The sequence below is a fragment of the Lissotriton vulgaris genome, chromosome 3_1 (assembly GCF_964263255.1).
Source record: "Lissotriton vulgaris chromosome 3_1, aLisVul1.2, whole genome shotgun sequence".
In the NCBI taxonomy this organism is placed as follows: Eukaryota; Metazoa; Chordata; class Amphibia; order Caudata; family Salamandridae; genus Lissotriton; species Lissotriton vulgaris.
The window spans coordinates 1595703864-1595728051 of NC_141689.1; positions in this window are offsets into that span (position 1 = coordinate 1595703864).

Below are 24188 nucleotides of genomic sequence, written 5' to 3' on the forward strand. Positions count from 1 at the left end.
CTTTTCTTTTGGTTGTGCTTCATTTTGCAAGTCTCTCACTTCTTCCCTTGCTCTCACACCTTCAAGCAACATAAGTTGGCAGCTGTTTCCACCCACTTCAATTTTCTTGTTTACAAGCATTTGTCAGTCAAAAGGTCTTTATTTCGATTTGCATCATAAAAGACATAATATACATACACGAGTCAGAAAAATTACTCCGACTTCGTAAGAAACAAATCAGGACTGATCTCCACGGGCACTTTCTTCTCCAACATTTAAGAGCTGGAACTATCCCTGCCGGCCTTGAAATCCGCAATATCCCAGTAGTATTCACGGATGATCCGGACTATAAAAAAGGATTTAGCGGTATAGAAACAAAATGCAGCAGGGATTTGATGGTCCTTACAATAGAAACAGCCCATAGAATATCTGTAAAGGAATTGGAAGAAATCTCAACATTGGAGAAAGAAATCCTGGACAATCAATTAATCACCGACTCCAAAGGACTGCTGGAAAAAGTAGAAAAAGAAATTGGAGAGTTCAAGGATTTCACAGTAGCTCAAAAGAGCAACAATTTTGAATCAGATAAGAAGAATTTTTCCCTGGAGTCCGTCTACCCGTACTTAAGGAAAGAGTTCTATACCAACGCAGAATCAAGGAGATTCTTACAGGATAACCAAGGACGGTCACGCCGCAAGTTTATCTCATTTTCAGATACATCCTCCTCAGGGAGCGAATCAAACAACACAAACAGATCATACCAGAATAGGCAAAGCAACCAATCAGAACAACAACAAAGACAACAACAAAATCAAAATCCTTTTTTAGGCCAGGGCCCACAGAAAGGGAGGGGTCGCACACGACCAGTGCAACCATGGGAAATGAGGACACGGTCCCGATTCTACAAGAATTAAACCTTCCCCCAATATTCAATTTATCTGAAAAAAGTTTAACAGAAGCGGAGACATCGATTCTAACAAAAGGTCTGGCCTTTGTTCCATCCAGACCAACAGACTATGTCAGAATGAAACTAGAGGTTCTAGAATTCTGCCGCAAAATCAGATTAAAAACATTCTTCTTGGACACTATCGAGGACCGCCAACTAGAAGTATCAGGTCTAAAGAATAAATCCACTTTCTGCCCAGCAGGGTCAAAAATACCAAAAGAAGTTATCACTTTCGAGCGCACAATTCTATCAGGAATTTCCACCTTTGAGAAAAAAAGAAGCTATGTGAAATACAATTTACCAAAAATAGAAAAAGACGCATTACTTGCATTTAAAAATGACAGATCAGTCGTCATAAAGCAAGCAGATAAGGGGTGCGCAGTGGTAATCTGGGATGTCAATAAATACAAAACGGAAGTTCACCGTCAATTAAACGACACCACCTGTTATAGGCGTATCACAAAAAATCCCACGATTGAATTCCAGAACCAAGGGTTTGTTGGACCAAAGGAATTGGCATTTTTACAAAACAAAACCCCCAGAATCCCAGTATTTTATGTACTACCTAAAATACACAAAGATGAAAGCAATCCACCCGGACGTCCAATTGTATCTGGATGCGAATCCCTATTTGAACTGATAGCGAAGTACATAGATTTCTTTTTAAAACCATTTATCGAACTAGTGCCAGCCCACCTGAAGGACACAACTGCCTTCCTTCGAAAGATTGAGACTGTACAATTTGACCAAAACCAACAACTCATGGTCACATTAGATGTCGTCTCACTGTACACCCAAATTCCCCAAGACCAAGCCATAGAGACATTGACATTCTTTTTGAACCAACGAGATAGACCGTTCCAAGTACCGACGGAATTCTTAGTTGAATTGGCAACAATGGCCCTACAAAAAAACTTCTTTACATTTGACTCTGAATTTTTTCTACAGGTAAAAGGAGTAGCTATGGGGTGTCCTTTTGCCCCCGAATTAGCGGTATTGTTCATGGGTTTGTATGAACAAAAATTCATTTATAATGACAACCCTTTTAAAGAGCAGATTTCCCATTACATGAGATACATCGACGATGTATTCCTCATCTGGACTGGTAGCCCTGAGAGCCTAAATGATTTTGTTAACTGGTTGAACGCACGAAGCAACGACATCAAGTTTAGTTGCACATCATCTAATACATCAATCACATTTTTGGACGTCAAAGTAGAACCATCAGAAGGAGGACTTGCGACAACACTTTTCCGAAAAGCGACCGACAGGAATAAAGCATTGCTTTATTCAAGCAACCATCCACGCGGCCTGAGGCAAAATTTACCCTTCGGCCAATTCCTTAGAGTACGCAGGAATTGTTCACGCAAGGAAGATTATTTCGAACATGCCAACCAACTCAAAGATAGACTCCTCCAACGAGGGTACCCCAGCAAGCTATTAAAAAACTCACTGAAGAGAGCTTGGTGGACGCCACGTGAATCCCTCCTGCAGAAAAAGCCCAAAAAGGAACAGAAACGGATAGTTTGCGTATCCACGTTTTGCCCGGCTTCAAATCAATTGAAGAAACTAATTACATCAAATTGGCACCTAATAAAAGGATTACACGAGGACTTAAAAACACCACCCTTGTTTGCACACAAGAAAGAAAAAAGTGTGGCGAATCACATTGTGAGAGCTGCTCTACCTAATGAGAAAGGCCCTACATTGAGGAGCTTGTTCGGCTTCCCACCCATCACCGGACACCACAAATGTGGATCATGCACCTGCTGTGAAGAGACAATTGAAGAGTCAGTATTTTCTTTTAACAACATTTTTTGGAAACATGACACGTTCACAAATTCCAAGACCAAGAACGTTGTGTACGCAATAATATGCCCTTGCCCAAAGCTGTATATAGGCAAAACTACTCAAGAAATCAGGCAACGTATCACCCAACATAAGTCTAGGATACGCAGGGAAGTAGAAAATGCACCATTGGTCAACCACTGGATCACCATGAAACACGACAAAACCAAGTTGAAGTGGACTGTAATCTCAAAAATTGAAAATGACCCAAGAGGTGGCAACATTGAATCAAGATTAAACCAAAGAGAAGCGATGCTCATAATGAAATATGATGCAGCAGTGAATGGACTGAATGAACTGTCTGAAATCTACAAACCCAACACGTAAAAACTTCTGAAAAATCATGAAGACTACAATTCCCAGAATCCTCAGTTTCCTAGCCACTCCCACAGCGAAGTAGTGGTAGGAGCCTCATTCAGTCTCACCAGACCGAAGAGGAAGGAGTGAGAATCAGCGCGGCATTTTTCCTAAGCAGCATTGAAACAAATGGTAAGAACAGCCACCAGGCGAACTACCGCTCCCCCGCGGTCGCCGTTTTGCATTAGAGAACGCAGTTTAATTAAACGGCTCCCTTACGCTTTCCCCGCTGTCTCTTCCAGACCACGAATCACTTGTACCACGTCACCGGGAGTTCAGACTCCGGCAGGAGCAGCAGCCGACTTTTTCATTAACACGGAGTTTCACTCCGTTACGGGTAAGCCAACGCCCATGGTGACATATACCGATCTAGTCACAATTCCATATGTTAGACAGTGAGCACTAACGGTCCTCCGCTCTGCCTTTCTTGCAGATTAAATACGACAGTTACAACCTTCCTAGAACAGGTAGGAGCATCACATCATGTAATCCAAACTAGATGAACGTGAATGTTTAAATGTAGTGCACTTATCGTTTCTTTTCCAACTTGTTCCAGCCCTCCCTCCTTTCCACCCTTTCTGCATCACGGAATACCTTTTTGGAGCCATGACCCAAATTAGAGGTAGGCTGAGACTGGGTTGTTTGCAAATAAGGTGTTGAACCCTTAGAACATAAATTTATCAGTCTGTTCCTTTCCCTTTCAGTTATTGTGAGGTCCTGAAGAGAACCCTGACAATTACAGGGCTCGAAACGCGTCGACCGACCAGGTCCCAGGTCATTTCCTAGAGTCCTCCCCAAGGAAACCTCTAGGGGAACACGATAAAAGACTGCTTTGTTTTCTTTTTTGTCTAAAAGGTTAAAATTCAATCTGAAGTAGACTAAAAAACGGACTTTACATTTGTTGAACTTAAAGATTTTCCTTGACACTGGGACCAGTGTGTATGTTTTGTATGAATGGAAGGCCATGAATGAGTTGTATGTAAGTTGTTGAATTTTTGTACATACCTAATCACTTGTATACTTTGTGTTGTTTGTATATATTGTAGTGTAGTTCCTAGTTTCCCACTAGGCCCTGCGCATTGGAATAACATAAACAGTAGTATCGACGTGGAACTGCGGATATTCCAGGCCTCCACTGACTATGCTAAACTTAATTGGGTTGTGTTACCAACTAGCTCAGAGGTCACTGGAAACTTTCTTCTCTGCATAGGAAGTGATCAGCTTCCTTGGCACAGACAAGAAGGGATTCAGTTTTCCAACAACCGTGCAACATGACAACTTTGCTCCTCAGATCAAGAGTCAATCTCTAGGGTCGTGTGAAACAATAGACATGTATTTCACTCAGTCAGTCTAGTGCAGTTTACTTTCACGGTATGTAGAGAATAGAGAGACGGGCGTTTGTCAATAAAGGGTTAACATTTATTGAACAGTCTTTCTTCTCGTACAAGAGAAATGTATTGCCACAATTGCAATAATTGTTATTATAAAAAGTACGTACAGTAAGATAAGTATTGCGAAATAGAACTGTAAAAGCATTGATATGGTTTCTTAGCCATACAATGGTTTAAAAGTAATAAAACATATATACAGTCATATATACATTAGGCTAACATACTCAACTGGTGCTTCTAACTAAGCCTACCCCAGTGTGCCTGACCTAAGCCTAACACGTGAAAGGGGAGTAAGTAAGTAGCTTTAAGTTAAGTTGGTTTTGCCAAGGTTTGTTTCAAGAATTCTCGTCTAAGGGTTTAGTCAACACCATACCTCTGAATAGAATGATGGAGGATTGGTATCGCCTTCAGGGGTCTCTCTCGATATCCCAGTCACCCGCGAGGGTAAACCGGAAACGCCGTGGCTGGATTTCTCTGCACGAGAAAGGCAGCGGGTCTCTTCAGCGCGTCGAGGAAGGAGGGGGGACAGCGTCCGCGGGCAGCTGGAATCTGCTGGATGTCTTCGCAGAGGGACGGCTGTTCAGCTCCTTAAGCGTACTGCACCATAGGTCGCGCTTTAGCGGCGATAATGGTATCAGCAGCTTCACCACCACAGGATAGATTTACCAACACGGGGTCGTGCAGGCAGCTGGCTTCAGTAGCTCGTACAACAGGCATTGCTTAAGGCAACGTTGGTAATATTTATACCTGACAGGTGCCGGGTTTGACGCAAGTTTGCTGGACATAAGACGTCAATTAAAGATGTCACTAGGAAGTGATAGTTATCAGTTGCTCATTAGAGTTCTATTACTAATCAAAACATAGCAAGCGGGGATTTCCAGGTTTGCTGAGTTTTTATCTTGTTGAAGAACTCAGAGTGTTCTCTAGAAATATCAGATAGTGACTACTGCTCTGTCATTGCACTAATTGGTCGCAAAGGAAGTGGCAGAGGGAACTATGCTGGAATGCGGCTCTGTTCGTGTGAGGCCAGAGATGACTTTTCAGAAAATCGCAGTTGAACGGTTATGCCAATATAGGGAATAAATGGATTTATAGCCGAATAGGGGCATAAGGTCACAGTATCGATCAGGAACCTAGATAAACACGCAACACCCACTCCACGGGTTAATGTCCATCAAAATTACTAAAACTAAGCAATTCGATGCATGTGTAACATTGCCCACCCCAAAATACATAAATGCATTCGAAATAGGCGTACTTGTAATACATGGATTTAGGTACTGTACGTTTTTTAAAGCATAGAAATCATTCAAAAAATTATTGCATATGAAATCAATGAACGATTATGCAAAAGGAATTACACATGAAGTATCTCTGACAGAAGAAAAGCGAGATAAATCATCACATAAAAATGCACTGTAATAACATGTGTGCTAGAGGCTGGTGTAATGTTGTTATGTCTCTAGATGTGTTTAGAAATAGAAGTGTGAAGCTTCTGTTCTCTAAGAATAGTTTTTACGTTAAGCAAAGAATTGTTCATGCCAAAAAAGGTCAATATTAGAAAAAATTGTCCAATTAAAAAAAAAATAGATTTCCAAAGCTCTTGGCAGTTTTTGTTGATCAAAACTGAAGGCCGAATTCAGAGTTCATGGGAACGCTGTGTGTCGGAAAGCTTCTCAAAAGTTATTGTTTCTGTACGGGTGAGAACATCGTATCAGACAGGCTCTCAAAGAATTGGTCTACAAATTCAGGTGATAGTTCAACCAAATTAGATAGCGCTGTAACTTGGCAGGTGTGAGAATGATTGCTGTCATCGAAGGCAGGACCAGCAATGCTCACAGAACGTTGTACCTGGATGATGTTGCTTTTGTCACTCGCTCCACTGTTACCACTTGGCTGTAGTACAGGAGTCTCCACAAATGCCGTCATCAGGATTGGTAGCCGCTGGGGACAACACAATGCGTGAGCCGTTATTGGACTGAGCAAAGTATCGACGTCCATTGGTACTGCTGATGGAAGTGAAAGACAGATGTCCAACACGCATTCATCGCCGCAAAGCATACACCGTAGCACAGGTAAAATGCAATTTTGCCATATCGGTCTGAATGAAAGGAACCAGGTCATGTTTAGATCTCTCAGCCTGGCCAATCCGAGGACGTTAGTTATCCTGTCCCGGTAGCGCATTGCTAGGATTGTCTCTTCCATTCCCATGGGAGCTATGTCTGAGCCGAGGCTTGCCATAACGTAGCAGGAGGGTCAAAAATAGAATCCCTGCGACGAGTCCCAAAAATAATGGTATGCCGCCAAAAATGGAGTGCACAAAATTAGGAAAGATTCCCAAAATTGCCTGGAATGGTGTTAGCAGTCCCGTAAAGACTGTCTTAAATATGCCTGGGATGCTTGTAGCACTAGACATGTTAAGGAGTTGGCTGAACATTTCTACGAAATGCACGGGGCAATTTGTTGATAAAAGGTCATGAACCTCAGTAGCCGTCCTTGCGACTAGAAGATCATACGTCTCTTTAGATGACGTTATAGGCACTGTTGTCTGTAAAAGTACAGATTTCATTTTGCTTAATGTATCAATTCGTATAGAATAGAGATTCAGACGAGGCCAGAGGGGAGTCACTATGTCTGGAGGCCCGCTCGGGAACAATGCTTGCATACAACATTTGACCATGGACGTAACTTGTACTAGATAACTTTTCCCTGGCGTCAGGCCACAACATCTGTGATCCGTTCTAAGAATGTAACTCCCGTTCGCGAGTTGCATAAAGAAGGGCTCTATCTGAGTTGCAGGTGTGACTAGCTGGTGGCATGAAAGGTTGTTTGAATTTCCATCACATGCTCCGTGTAAATTAATACCCTGACACAAAAGTATACCGCTTAGTGAATGTTTACAATTTTCACCACTAAGAAATACATTTTTGTCACTGTCACTATAGCAAGAATGAGTGTATGGTAATTTCCATTCGGATTTTACATATCCTTTACCCAATTGTTCATACTGGCCAGCAGGTATGTACTCAAGGCACTTTTTAAATCGGAAAGTTGTTATCGGAATTGTGATAATTCCGTGTATTATCCATTCAATGACAGGACTCTCTGACATTGTCAATGGTAATCTCTCGAGTTTTTCGATGCTCAGGATTGTATAGTCTGCTCCTTTCTGTGCCAAACTGATCTGTTTATCAGTAAGGTTAAAACTGGAAAATAATGACGTTGTGTTGATTAAACGCCAAGGCACATAGCCTGAACGAAGATTTTGCAGCGTCCAGCCTAATTCTATAATAGAACGTAATTGAGATTGGCCATGTTGTAACATTAGCAAATCTCTGTCTATCACATCAAAGGCAGAGGATACAATATTGTCCAAAGAAAATATTCTGGAAGACAGAGTCGTTAACCCATTGTCTACCACAGAAAGTGATTTCTCCAAATTAATACGATCAATTTCTCATATTTTTTCAGGAGTTTCAATTTGCTTTACTTTCCAAGCCTCGTTGTAAGCAGCATAGATACTGGTCGCTATGAAACGCTTTTGACGCTGTTTGCGTGGTCCAAGAATGAAGTCGCGCAAATCAGCACCATCTTTTAATAAAGACAAGTATTGCTTAATTTCAGCCAGTGTGGATGTAGTTAGCCATTCTAGGCAGAGTTTCCCTACACTGTATGTTGTTATAATCCCTGGATGTTGTCTCTGGGAATATCTCGGGTCTAATCTGGTCATTTTTAACCCCTGTGTTTTATTCAGGAACCTGTCTTGACAGCTATTTGTGTCTGTAGGCCAGATTAACCACTTTTTCCAATCAGGATGTGTTCTGTTGAAATGTAAAATTTGTGACACGTCTAACTCAATATCTGCGGTTGCATTTTCAGGTATTGGCTTTGGTATAGACGGTGTTTTAAGGTCTTTGATCTTAGCTAGGCCAAGACAAGATGTTTGGTGTATTGTGTCATTTAACCACTTGGATGCTAATGACAAGGGTAACTCGTCATGCCCCTCCCATTCATTTCAATGGAAATCTCATTATATAGCCTAAGAGGCCTTAGCAGCCAAGTGGTTAAAAATAACATTTGTTCAGGTATCATGCAGGTTCTAAACAGTGCTTCTATGCCTTGCACCTGCCAATCTTTTGTACCCCAAATTGTTTTCGTTTCAATATTATTTTTCCAATAATCAAAACCAAATGTCATCATTTTGTCATAAAATGCTTCTGAATATATCAATTTAGAATTTGTCAGCATTGTTTTCATTCCTGTTTTATCTAACAGTTTGTAATAAAACGTTTCTGCATCACTGGTGTTAAACCCTGAAAAGTATTTGAATTTCTCAAAAAATGCTTTAGAACTGCTTTTAGGTGGTGTAGCACAATGTTCCCATTGATTATACATAAAAACATGTCTAGGCTGTGCAGATTTATGCAAGTAATGATCCCCATAGTGGGTGTAACAGAATAACTGCTCATAACTAGATGAACCTTGTAAATAATCATGATCTGTGAATCTAGCTGACATTACTAAATCAGACATCATGTCATTAATACTGTTAAAGTCCCAATCATCAGAGAATGTACTTGGTGTCACAAAGTCACTTAAGGAAACCTTTAGTTGATGAGGATACTTCAGGATTTCGACCGGACCATAGATCTCATAGTCTGTTTTCTCCCATACTACCCCACCAGGTATTGGAATTGCTGTGACATTTACTGTTGACAGTTCTCTTTTCTTCACGTGGGATGATCTGTGTGGTTTCAGGACTAGGTTGATGTTCTGACTTGCTGTGTCCATTCAATTGTAATAAACTTTCCTAAAATTAAAACTAAAATTAGGCATAGTAGGAGTATGAATACCCCTGAGATAATCCAATGCTCAATCAACGGTGAATCCAGATATAGTTCTTTGATTTGTTGAAGGATTCCTGTTGTATTTTCTTTAGTATACTTTTTTGTTTCTGGCATTACTTCGGGGTCATTTAAATCTTCAGAGAAGTTGTCGAAGTTGATGAAATAACCAGAGGCAGTTCTGTCAATTGATGGGATTGTTCTTTCAATCTGTCTTTCGGTAGCACTTTCTGATGCCACATCATTGTAGACTGGTGTTGTTTCTTGACGAACTGTTTCAATCTGTGTTTCAAGAGGCACGAGTTCCATGGCATTATTGCATAGTCCTTCATTGTGCACTGCAGGCTGATCGAATGTGATTAGTCTTTCAGTTTAAACCTCTTGGATTGTTGCAAGTTTGGGTATTCTGTTGTTTCTTGGGAGTCCACTTGGCCTACTGTTGATTATCGGCCACATGCTTGTGGTTTTACCAGATCGATAGACACAACTCTGTTCTCCTTTTTACCAGCAAGGGGCGGTAGCACAACTGATCTTGTTCCGGTGACTGCTAAGACAGGTACTGCTTTTCTGTAAGAAGGCCCAAATTCCTTCTTCACCGCGATCTTTTCTCTGACTAGATCCCCAATCTTTGGAATCCAGACAGGCCTTGCTGGGGCTGTTGCGGGTGGTGCCTCGTCAGTGGTACCTGGCTGTTGCTTTAACCTTATGTTGCTTAATGATTTTCTTGTTTCATTCAGTTCCTGTAAAACAGCCAAACGATCTTTTACATCAAGGTGCGTTGTTTCTTCTTGTACCACTGACATCTGACTATCGAGGTCCTGAACTCGCATTCTAATTCCGAACAATAGTTCGTATGGGCTGAAACCTTTTAGAGAATTTCTTGGCATGTTGTTAAGACTAGTCTGGACACTTATTAAATGTTTGACCCACCCAGCGCCTGAACCTAATACCTTCGCTGTTATAGATTGCTTTATGTCACGGTTTTTTCTTTCTACCACACTGTTCCCTTCCGGGGTATGACGGACAAGAATACCGCAACCCAATTCCCATGCTGGCATGGCCTCCTTATAGGCTCGAGAGCTGAAAGCAGGACCCTGGTCAGAATGGAACGTGGTAATTGCGTATGTGCCGATATTGACTCGCAAATCTTTTATAACCGTTCTAGCATCAGCCGAGCGCTGGTGGCCTCATTTTTTTAAGTGCTTTTCGTCTTAATGGTGTACACTGGGACGCGCTTCTCTTCTTTGATTGCGCAGATAGACCGCCTTATGCTGTCTAGAAGGGATCCTGAAACTACACTGGCCTGTTCATTTCTGCGATCTTGGTTGCAGTTTTCACAATTTTGAGCAAAACATTGAATATCTATGCTCATTCCTGGCCACCAGTACTCTGATTGTAATTCTTTCAGAGAGGCTTTTATTGTTTGGTGTCTCAGACCCAACCCCATGTGTGCTTCCAGTAAGAGGAAGCCCCTCCTGCTCCTGTTTGGAATTACTCTGTCCCCCACTCCAGGGATTCGAGCAAAAGGAACGGAGTTTGCATCGATTACGTATGCATAATTGAGTGGATAGTTTACGGGTAATGCTGCACAGTCGCCTTTTACGGTCGTTTTTACTGCCAGCATGGTTTCCCCGTCTATGTATTTATCTGTACGCTTTTTTGTGGCTACCGAAGCCGGTTTAGTTGCTTCCGCTTTGGCTGTATTAGCCAATGAATTCCCTGCAACGTGAACGCCATCACGTTGAAGACTCTGTGCGTGAATCACGTGAGTCTGTTGTAGTTCTTTGTGTAAAAGAGCTACCTCGTTCCAGAGCAATTTATGTTTTATTGTGGCACCTGTGTCATCTTTGTAGTCGTTTTCGATCCAACTCTGCAGTTTATTGTTGTAAGAGTTGACGCAAAAATGAGAATCGCACACAATAAGTGTCGGGAATTCACGTTCTGCATTTTCTAGCGCCATCTTTAAAGATCTGATTTCAGTTCTTTGAACCAAACAGTTTCTTACAGATTCTGTTTTTGTTACTTTCGGTCTGAATTTACCGCACAGCCAACGACCTTTAATGATCGCACATGCTGCATCGTAGGATTTTCTCTCTACGTTGAAATGCTGTACAAAGCTATCTGTATAGATTATACATGCGTATTGTGGGAGAGGCAGAATTTCGATTGGCAGAGGATATTCTTCTTCATATTCCAAATCATTCAGTTCTTCAAATTGCGGTGCGAAATAGTATTTCACGTCTTCCGCTCCTAGAGAATCTATGCACTGTATCCATTTCGGATCCAGTGACACTGTAGGCAGGTTTACTGGGCTGAATAGCGCCTCGAAGGCGGATTCTGCTGTAAGGATATTAATCCGTTTGCCGTGTGCTGGTTCTCGTTCATTTGCTAATGCGATTTGCACTGCGTTCACAGTTCTTTCTGTGTGACTGAATGCTTTTTCTGCTTGTGTGTACAAGTGAGATTTAATTGAAATTGGTACCTTTTCTCCCTCATTAGAGGTTAGGTACGTGAATCCGCATCTTCCTGGGATGACTCGGATTACAAGATCGATCGTGTTGTCACGTGTATATAATTTAGTTTTTGCTAACATGTCTGTTTGCAGTGATCTCAAAATTTCTGTGTGTTTTTGAGTCCAATTGATCTGTTTAAAATCAGGTTTAATTAGTTCGTAGAGAGGTTTAACCCTCTCTGCGTAATTTAGTATGTAAGTTCTTCCGAAATTCAGAAAACCTAGAATGGATTGTAAATTCTTCAGCGTTTTTGGAGCTTGGATTACAGCGCACTTCTCTAAGAAGTTGTCCGCTAGGCTTTTCCCTTCACTTGATAATTCGTACCCTAAAAATAGTACTGTCAGATGGGCAATTCGGGACTTTTTAAAGTTGAATTTGTAACCCTCTGCTGCGAACCCAAGTATAATGGTGTTCACTCTTTTCAAGTGAGTATCCAAGTCGTCGTCTGTGAGATAAATATCATCTACGTAAGACAATGCTTCATCATCATAGATTTGTAGTAACTCTGTTACCCTAGCTGAGAATAGTCCTGGGCTGTTCTTGAACCCCTGTGGGAGTCGACAGAATTTTTCTGTGACCCTAATGCGGAGAAAGCGGTCAAATATCTGCTTTCCGGTGCAATGTTTTGACAAAAGAAACCATTAGAAATGTCTAATGTCGTTTTATATTTTTTCCTAACTATGTTATTCATTAGGGCTGCACTATGCGAGTTTAGTACTGCAAACGTTTTGCAACATGTATTAAGGTGTCTGTAGTCCAAAACTAGACGATATGAATTGTCTGGCTTGGAGACAGGAAACAAAGGATTGCTCATTTGAGAGGTGCATGTTTCAATCACCCCCTGGTACTCAAGTTGATCTAAGATCTCCCTGACTTGTTTTTTAGCTTCTTGCTTTATGGTATACTGCCGTTGGGCAGTTGGTTCACTTTTTAGTTGGATTTTGTGAGGCGGTGAATCCTCATCCCATCCTACATGATTTTTATATAATGCAGGTGCCTGGGCTACTGCCCATTTCCTTGCATATGTATATTTTTTATGAATCGGAATGTGATTCGAGAAGGCAGGCATAATCACTTCTTCGCCACGAGGGCACTCCCTGACAAACTCCGGGGGCCAATCTTTTTCAGCTAACAGAATATCATAGCCTTTTGAGAGCTTATCCCAAAATAGACCCTTAATTTTCCTAGTCTTATCACCCTCCATACGCGATGTTATTTCGTATATTTTATGGGGCTCGCTAAGTCTGGCGTCGGCAGTTTCAACCTGAATGTATTCATTCGTGTCCACTGTCTCCAGATGACTCATCAAGATCTTGCGCGCTATACTGATTTCTGCTGCACTGTCCAACATTGTCAATGCCCACTCCCCGTTTTTCAACTGTGTCTTCAGTATTCTCGGCATGGTTGATTACTCTAATACTGGCTACCTTCTTTTTCTGAAATTGAGATTTCTTATTTTGAGCAGGTTCCTTGTCTTTGGACTTGGTGTGCTCTCCTGGGTCTGACCGTCCTCTTCTTTCCGAATTCTGTGGAAGAGATCGAGAGGGACGTGTATCAATACTTTGATATCTATCAGGTTTTTTTAGATTATCCCTATTTCTAAGGTTATATCTTTTCTCAGAGGGCTCCCGTTGGGGAGACTGGCGTTCTCGAGTCGGAGTTCTTTCCCTCCGTCGAGGAGACCTTCCTCTGGACTGGAAAACTTTTTCCTTGGGAGTGGATTGTTTATTTCCATCCCAGCTCTTTTTAGGAGTGTTTAAATTATTTTTAATAAATAATTTTTCAGGATTTTCGAGCAGTTGGGGCTTAACTGGTTTCCCACCCAAGCTGTCTCTACCTAATTCTTCATAGCATTTTTCTATGATTTTTGCAAGCTCAACAGGATCTTTTATATCTGTTTCCCTCAACTTCTGGCGGATCGCCACAGATGCTGCTTCTCCCTTTACGTTGGCTAATAATATAGCCGTGACCTGCTTGAAGTCTTTCAGTAATTTCATACCTAGATTTAAAGCGGGCTCTGGACCGAATTCATTTTGAATCTGTTTTAGCACTTCTGGTATTACCGCCATAGACGGAACACCGTGTGTTTTTGTGTAAATGGAAGCAAAGACTGTACCCCAAGTGTCACAGTCCTCCACGTGTGGTGCGATTCCCATAGGAAGGCAGATGGTCAAGATTCTGTGTTTCTCAATAGGGGTAGTATCAGGAAATACTGCCTCTATTTGAGTGATTTTCTGGGCTAACCAGAAAGGAATTTGTTCCCGTTTTACGGGTGTTTTACCAAGACATGACTGTATGTTCTGTGGTGTAATTTTATTTGTGTTCCCCTGATGAGGGGTCAGCTGTGGTGTATTAACAGCTGGCTGGACTGTTGCAGTCCGCATTACATATTGGACTAATTGCCTATGCATTTTTATTAATGTGTTTAGCTGTACTAACAGCTCTTCTCTAGACATTTTTGCAATGTCAGGATGTGGTGTGTAGCTGGCTAGAACCGGCCATGTGGCTCCTGGTCTACCTAGTGGACCGAGCCTGGTTATGTGATCATTGTGTTTTAGGGCGCCATTAAACCAGAGCAGGTGCTCTTGAAATTTAAGTGGGATTTCAATCTCCTCGAAAGGAGCGTACTCTCCCGGAGGTTCCTCTATTTTGTAATAGTGAAACTCTTTTGTTATAGCGTTTACCGCTGGAAAGTTTATCCATGAATAGAATACCTCTGTCTGCCGATACTCGTGAGCCTCTATCACGAAAATTACTGTACCACCCTGAGGTGTCAGTCCGTTTACTATAAGTTTTGAAGTTATAGATTTTCTTAAATGTGCCGGGATGATTATTGCATCCGGGTCTGTGTATTCGGGACCTTGCTGAGTCGCATCTGCTGCGGCCCCAGTGGTTCCGTTATTTTCTACTGACATTGTATAAATGCAGGTTTTGCAGAGTAGGTCTCCAAGGAGACAAAGATTAGATGCACAATATTTTGGAACACTGTATCTTTCAACGTTGAATAAACCAGAGCTTTACATAGGAATCTCTTCCTACTAAGGTCGGGCGGACTTTAACCTTTCACCCACTCCAGACGTCTATTGGAGTATTTACGGGAGAAAGGGGTGTGAAATATGCACGACTGAGTTACTCTACAAGTCTTGCGTTAGTTTATCGCCTTACCAAACGTTTGGGCGCCATGTAGTGTAGTTCCTAGTTTCCCACTAGGTCCTGCGCATTGGAATAACATAAACAGTAGTATCGACGTGGAACTGCGGATATTCCAGGCCTCCACTGACTATGCTAAACTTAATTGGGTTGTGTTACCAACTAGCTCAGAGGTCACTGGAAACTTTCTTCTCTGCATAGGAAGTGATCAGCTTCCTTGGCACAGACAAGAAGGGATTCAGTTTTCCAACAACCTTGCAACATGACAACTTTGCTCCTCAGATCAAGAGTCAATCTCTAGGGTCGTGTGAAACAATAGACATGTATTTCACTCAGTCAGTCTAGTGCAGTTTACTTTCACGGTATGTAGAGAATAGAGAGACGGGCATTTGTCAATAAAGGGTTAACATTTATTGAACAGTCTTTCTTCTCGTACAAGAGAAATGTATTGCCACAATTGCAATAATTGTTATTATAAAAAGTACGTACAGTAAGATAAGTATTGCGAAATAGAACTGTAAAAGCATTGATATGGTTTCTTAGCCATACAATGGTTTAAAAGTAATAAAACATATATACAGTCATATATACATTAGGCTAACATACTCAACTGGTGCTTCTAACTAAGCCTACCCCAGTGTGCCTGACCTAAGCCTAACACGTGAAAGGGGAGTAAGTAAGTAGCTTTAAGTTAAGTTGGTTTTGCCAAGGTTTGTTTCAAGAATTCTCGTCTAAGGGTTTAGTCAACACCATACCTCTGAATAGAATGATGGAGGATTGGTATCTCCTTCAGGGGTCTCTCTCGATATCCCAGTCACCCGCGAGGGTAAACCGGAAACGCCGTGGCTGGATTTCTCTGCACGAGAAAGGCAGCGGGTCTCTTCAGCGCGTCGAGGAAGGAGGGGGGACAGCGTCCGCGGGCAGCTGGAATCTGCTGGATGTCTTCGCAGAGGGACGGCTGTTCAGCTCCTTAAGCGTACTGCACCATAGGTCGCGCTTTAGCAGCGATAATGGTATCAGCAGCTTCACCACCACAGGATAGCAGGCTGCAGCGACAGAGTGCTAGATTTACCAACACGGGGTCGTGCAGGCAGCTGGCTTCAGTAGCTCGTACAACAGGCATTGCTTAAGGCAACGTTGGTAATATTTATACCTGACAGGTGCCGGGTTTGACGCAAGTTTGCTGGACATAAGACGTCAATTAAAGATGTCACTAGGAAGTGATAGTTATCAGTTGCTCTTTAGAGTTCTATTACTAATCAAAACATAGCAAGCGGGGATTTCCAGGTTTGCTGAGTTTTTATCTTGTTGAAGAACTCGGAGTGTTATCTAGGAATATCAGATAGTGACTACTGCTCTGTCATTGCACTAATTGGTCGCAAAGGAAGTGGCAGAGGGAACTATGCTGGAATGCGGCTCTGTTCGTGTGAGGCCAGAGATGACTTTTCAGAAAATCGCACTTGAACGGTTATGCCAATATAGGGAATAAATGGATTTATAGCCGAATAGGGGCATAAGGTCACAGTATCGATCAGGAACCTAGATAAACACGCAACAATATATGTATATAGAATGTTTTGTATTCCCGTGCATAAAACCAAAAAATGATGGAGACTTAAAAAATTAGGTAACAAAAGAAACAAAATAAAAAACTGCAATTCATAAAGCAGGTGTGCATGTCTTTGTCATGTACACTATATAGTTGAATAGTGTGTGTTTAACAAGTCCCCCAGCACTGGCAAGTGTAGTGTTTATTACATATTATACATACACAGCACAATCCCTAAGTAAAGAATCCTAATAAAATCCATAAATACAATACATGATAAAAACCAGAAGTAAAAAGTTATTAAATGTATATACAAAGACTTGCAACTGATACAATCAATGAACCATAAAATAAATAAAAACAGAATTCATATGAAGTAGACAATCATGCTAAACCACCAACTACATTATATACACAATATATTAAGGACTCAGTTCCGGATCCGAATTAACCAGGCCCATTTGACAAATTTAGATACACCAATAACAATATATTTTGAAGTGTCAGATTTCAAGATTCTACTAGCGGCCTGTGCGGATCTGATTCCCAGTGAACGGCATAAGGGCCTTAGCCGTACTCGTCTAGATTGTGTGTACATTGTACAGCAAAAGAGGAAATGATCAACAGTTTCTACCTCCTCCGCACAAAAGGGACATTTATCAGTGCCAAGTAGATTCCAGGAGCTCGTTAACCGTCGAAGCGGGAGAGAGCCTACTCTTAACTGATGATACAGTTTGCGATCTAATGACTTTGTTATGATGTCCCAATATTCCTCATAAATGGGAGCATCCTTGATAACAAGAAATAATGCTGTCGTAGAACTACCCAGAACAGATGCTAATCTCTTTCCCTTAATCCTACTCCAGTAAATTTTCCTAAAAAGCTTCCTTTAAGGGGAAAACGGCAGTAACAGGATCAACCCATAAGGACCCCATCCCCATATCAATCAGAGAGGCCTTTATTTCGGATAACCAAGGAATCCTGGATGAGCCCCGTAGCCCTTTTACTTCCAGGAGGGCCTTAGCATACATGGACAGTTCCGGTGTTGTCCACAGACACCGCCAAAACGCCAGTGGTCTATACCGTACCATATCCTCAACAGGGTTACAACCTAGGTCATATAATAGAGGAATATGAGGTGTTGATTGAGGTAACCCTATTGCATACCAAAGGAATTTGTTCTGTGCAACCTTAAGTTGGGACGTGTCACTAAAGCCCCACAGTTCCGCTCCATACATAATGACTGGTAGAATTTTAGATCCATCGATTTTGATCAGGGGAGCCAGTGGTTTAGTTAAAGAGTTTCTGTGTTCCTTCAACAGAGCTCCACCAAGTTGGGCATGCTTAAGCGTGAGGAGGTCTATCTGGGGTTTCCAACTTAGGTTTTCACTAAAGGTAACTCCCAAGTAAGAAAAAACAGCTGTCTGGTAGAGAATGACCCCACCCATTTTAACCCTTGCTTTGACTGATCTTGGACCACGGAGGACCATAAATTTGGTCTTCCCTACGTTGACTTCCAGCTCATGTTCACGGCAGAAAATCTCAAAGCGAGACAGTGCAAGCTGTAACCCCTGTCTCTTCTTAGAAATTAAGAGTGTATCATCCGCGAACATGAGCAGGGGAATTTCTTACCGGCAAGGGAGGGTGCGTCAGTTGAGTGGTTAGAAAAATAGTTCGGAACCCCAATAATGAACAAGGAAAACAAGGTAGGAGCTAACACACACCCTTGTCTAACCCCTTTAGAGACCTCAAACCTATCAGTCACCACCCCAGGTTTGCCCCATCGAACTTTAGCATGCGTGTGTTCATGCATGTTAATAAGAAGAGCCACCAGCTCTTTGGGCATGCCCAGTAGAACTTCCCACAACTTGATCCTTGGAACAAGATCAAATGCGGACCTAAGGTCCACGAAGGCCTCAAAAAGCATGCCACCCCCAAGCAAAACCTCTTTCCAATACAGAAGCATAACCCTAAATGCTTGGTCTAGGGTACCAATGTGCGACCGAAATCCCGCCTGAAGCGGTGTTAATATGGCAAAATCGGCCATCCAGCCCTGTATACGACCCAAAAGTAGACGGGCCACAATCTTTTGTAATGCGTCTATAAGGCTAATTGGGCGATAATTGGCCGGGGCAGAGCGATCGCCTTTTTTATAGATTGGCAATATCTCTGCCCCTAGCCTAGAATCGGGAACTGATGCTCGTTAGCAAGGGCATTGGCTAACATTGTCAGATATGGGACCCATAGGTCTTGCTCATGTTTGAGTAGGTCAGAAGGATACAATCAGGCCTCAGTGCTAGGACAGACTTCACTTCACTTCACTTCACTTCACTGGGGACAAATACAAAGGATTCCTCACACGTAAGGGTCGGTGTCACAACTATGGACCTGCTCTTAAGTTTAAACTGGTTTTCGAAATACAAAACCCACTGCTGTGGGTCCACATGAGTTGATGTTACCATATCTTGTGGGTGGTTACCCCATTTGAGGAGGTACCAGAATTGTGTCATATTCTGCCCGTCACAGGCCTGAAGTAACCCCCTCCAGCGGTCCTCGTCCCAATTCCTCTTAGCTGTTGGTTGGGCGAGTTTATAAGTAGCCCTGCAGCTACGAATGGCAACTGGTAATCTACATTTAATGGCTATAAGCAGAGCTCTTTGTGCCTGTCTACAACCATATTCATACCAGGAGCAGGATCTCAACTCCTTATTTTTAGTGTTAGGGGGTAAACTTTTAACAAAAATTGATTTAAGCTCTGAAAATAAACTGTTATGGATACCAGGAAAATGTTAATTGATCTCAACCTGGGTCTTAAAGCTGTTGAGTTTGTCCAATGTGATGGTAAGCATATTCCTAATCGTGGACAGAGAGCCCTCATTCATGGCTATTTTTGGCCAGCGTACCCTTAATCCATCATTAGACAGGGTTACTTTTGCCTGTACAATAGGGACATCAACCATGACAGTATCAATAAAACTGTTATCTGACAAAGACAGGACTAAGGGATTATGGTCACTTTCTGGTCTACACGTGACCACCATATCGGCGATGACCGACCACAACTCCAGATTAACCAATATATACTCAATACGAGACCCAGATCTTCCGTTGTCAAAGGTCACTGCCCCAGACCTGTCTGACTTCGTTCTGCCATTGGCAGCCCGCAAGCCCTTATCGAGACACAAACCCTTAATAAACAGAGCCGCTTGCGTCCATTTTTTAATGGGTGTCAGCTCCAGCTGGGGAATACCCCACAAAGAGTCTTCTGCATCTGAAAGCTTCCCGTCATCCGTACCAAGGGGCTCAAAGCAGATGTTGAAGTCCCCAACCACAACCTTATTTTCATTTTTAGTTACAATACTTAAGAATTCCTCTAATAATTGGGCTGTTGGAGAGCATCTCCCACCTGGAAGCCCCCTTAAATATATATTAATAATAATAATGTTAAGCCCCTTTGTGGAGCTAACCCTAATAGCCATAATGTCCGGGCTATCTATCGGGATCTCCACCACTGACACACCCTCACATTGACGTACCCAGATCGACAAACCACCCACCCGTCTAACCCTAATACCCTTAGCTGCTGGTTTTAAAAAATTCAGATAGCCAGAGCGGAAGAAAGGGACTATTGCCCATGTTTCCCGAAAGGACCAGATATTAGACTCATCAATAAAACTAGCCCAGTCTGGTAAATGTAATTTGGATTCCAGGCCCGCAATATTCCATGAAGAAACTTTCACGAGGGAGTAACAGGACTAGGAATCACCGCCTGGCAACCCACCGTGTGGCAAGGAACCGAACTCCCCGTAACAGTACTGTTGTTAATAAAAGAGGAAGGCTGGGAAGGGATAGAATCTTGAGACGGTGGTACAGAACTACAACCAATTACCCCAGGAATTTGGATCAGACTCCCATGTGACGGTAACCTATACAGATCCCTACCATACCCAAGTCAATCATTTTCCTTTAGGGTGGTTAGGGGGGCAAATCGGTTAAAAATAGAAGTGGGGTGGTTGGATAGAGTATCGAATTGATGAACCCGGGGCAGATGACACTCCTCCCCAAATGCAGAGTTAGAGTGTCTGAAGGGCGTTTCAAACCAATTCCGTGAAAACAGTGGGATACCTGAGGTTGATCGAGGATATAAATAACTTAGATCAAGCGTTTGGATCCCACCCTCCCCTCTAAATTCCCTCCCTTCGCAGATGAACCTTACTGCTCTGGGGTCTCTGAAATTTACAATTATACAATCCCCTTCCTGGTCATTACATCTGCTGCCCAACCAACTCACCCTCCTTACATGTAAAATTTCTCCATTGATATGGCCAGGGAGTTCTCTATAGTTGCTGAGCCAAAAGATGACATTATTTTTCAGCTCCCTGAGATTTTCCATTTTTATCCTGTTGAATCTCTGGTACCCCTTGCAATATCACAGTATAAGGCACCGAGTCAGCGGGGGAGTCAATACAGGGATGTTTCCTCTTCCTATCTTCTGCACCTACAACCTCCTTCTCATTAGGGATTACCTCTACCGCCACTTTGGCGGGTTCTAGCTACTTCCTGCCCTCACACCCCAGCACTTCAACTCTCTTACTGTTAGGGAGACTTGTCTTATTTGCCCCTGTTGTGCCCCTACTGTCGTGTTGACTTGGATGCAAGGGAGGTTTAGGAAGTGTTTTGTTGGGGCTAACTGCAAAAGTACCACCGGGTACTGTCGCTAATCCTCCTTTAGCTAAACAGTTGGGGACCATAGAACAGCCCACACCCTTTTCTAAGGCAGTAGTATTCTCCATAACCATTTTTTCCAACTTCCCCAGATTTTCAAGGATTATTTTAATTCTTTCGAATAGGGGAAGCATCAACGACTTCATCAGGGGCTCTATCTGGCCAAAAATGCCATCAGGGAGCTGTGCTGTCATCGGCAAGCACTGTAGCAACTCAGGAGACTGTTTCCCTGGATCTTCAATAATAGGCAGCGTATTATCAATTACAGAGTAGGACAATGTAGCATAAGCCCCTCCTGAGTTAGTGGTTTTGAATACTTTGGGGCACCTACCCTTTTGTGCACCTTCCCTTCACTTTCTTTTCCCACATTTGGTAGGTAAAGCAGAGGCTTTTTTAAAGCTGTCCTCTGGTGATGATCTTGAGATAATAGGAGCTACTGTAGAAAAAACGCCCGATGCGTCTGCAGCCTCAAAATCCTGACTTGTATCCAACCGGATATCAACCTTGGGTGAGTTAGCGGATAACTGCTCAGGGGTAACAGCATCCCTAATGGTGCCCAGTGAAGTACGCTTAGAGAAGATAGGTTCTAGCGACAGTCTCTTCTCAGTTAAGGCTATCTCGCGTTCCAACACGACTGCAGCCCTTGTTATGAACTGATCCATGGTCCTTGTAATAGACCCACCAGTGCTACTAGTCGCGCTTTTTTCCCCTTTCCCTGTAGTAGACGCCATGTTGAGTCCACCTCAAGTGATCCAGTAAATACAAACCATTAAGCAATAAGGCAATGCACTACAACAACCAGAATACCTATAAACTTTGTGGACATCAGGGTAATAGCACCCACTCAGGCCACAGCAAACAGAAGCGTCTATGGGACTATTTATTAGTACTACAAAGAAGCTTGACTAACCCACAGTCCCAGCTGAAGACACAGCCCACGTTGGCAAAAAAATTAGGGGGGTAGCCCAGCCCGGGCTCTTCCGGCCCCGGATGGTGCCGGAGGAGCACTTTGCCCGGGCGCGTACCCGCGCCACGGGGGCTGTGCTCAAATTTAAAGCGCCTCCGTTTGCGGATGTGACGTTTGCGGCTTCCGCCGCTAAGGAGGCTGGGAAATGTAGTCCCCAGTGGCTGCGCAGTGTCAAACAGCGGCAACGGCGGTAGTGACCCCGAGATGAGGGAGCAGAAGTCAAGCTTCTCACAGGCAGGTTAGGAAGAGCCAAAGTCAAATGCCCCCACAAGAAAGAAGCAACCATTTTTTAAATTTGGCACAATGTTGGGCTAACTGGTCAGCATATCGGTTACCAGCTGTCACTTTGTCATTTCCAGATTGGTGAGCAGCACACTTGACCACAGCCACTTCTTTTGGCAATTGGATTGCTTCAAGCAAATCTTTTACATAATGACCATTTTTAGTAGGAGAACCTGAAGAAGTCAGAAACTCCCTTTGCATCCAGAGCTAGCTAAAATCGTGCACAACCCAGGAACCATACTGGCTATCAGTGTAAATGGTTACTTTCCAATTCTTCCCAAATTTGCAGGCTTTTGTTAATGCGACCAATTCGGCTACTTGTGCAGATTTGACTCCAGGTAAATAAGATGCTTCAACTCGACCCCCAATGTGCTCACTGAATAGGCAGCACTCAAACCTCCTTCCTCATGTCTCATACATGAGCCATCTACAAATAGCTCATATTCAGAATCAATTAATGGTTCTTCTCTTATGTCTGGACGTGGTTTTGTACTGTATTCAGTCAAGTCGATACAATAATGTTCGACTTCTCCCTTCACTTCTGCAAAGTGTGAATCAGGTAGCAGTGTTGCTGGGTTCAGAATATTACACTGAGCAATGGTTACATTTCCTGCACCTACAAGGATTCGCTCATACTTAGTCAGCCGACTAGGAGTTAGATACTGGGGGCCTCATTTATGAAAAGTGACGCATTGCTGCGTGAAAACAGCGATGCGTCACTTTTCACTGCGCACTCCTTACGACATTCCTGATGCGTCATATTTAATGTATGACGCATCATGTCGCAAGGAGTTACAGATACGTCAGTATTTCTGACGTATCTGTAAGCGCAAAAGTGATGCATTGCTGGAGTGTGTCACAAAAGTGACGCAACTCCAGCAATGCGTCCTTTCACATGGGGAAAGCCCCATGTGAAAGGGCTTGCGTCAGTCTTATGCCTGCTGTGAGGCAGGCACAGGATTTTGACGCAACAGCATCCTAAAAGTGATGCAGTGAAATCTCATAGATTTCACTGCGTCACTATTACGAGGCTTTTTGCGGGGGAACCCCCTCTCTGCATACATTATACCTGACGCAGGTAGAATGTGGCGCAGGGGTTTAAAAAGTGACGCATCTACCTAGATGCATCACTTTTTAAATATGGCGCAACGAGGCACATTTTTTATACCGCTGGTGCGTCACAAAAAGTGACGCACCGGTGGCGCAAAACTGACACAAGGCCTTCATAAATAAGGCCCTAGGTCTTGGTTCTTGTTAACAAAATCACAACTGCATGTGGAACATATACTATCACTGGATGTCCCATAATTATGGACTCACTTTGCTCAAGGCTCATGCAGGTTGCAGTTACTGCTTTCAGGCATCTTGGCAATGCAGATGCCACTGGGTCTAGTGTGTAAGAAAAATATGCCACAGGATGCCTCATCAGACCATGAGTTTGGGTCAAAACTGCAAGTGCACAATTATCTCGTGTATCACAGAATAGTGCAAAATCTTTTGAATGGTCAGGTATCCCTAATGCTGGAGCTGTACACAGACATTCTCGTAATTTCAAGAAAGAAGTCTGGTTTTGCTAGGACTGCAAATCCCACAATCCATTGCCTGCAGTAACCTGCAACTCCGAGAAACATTCTGAT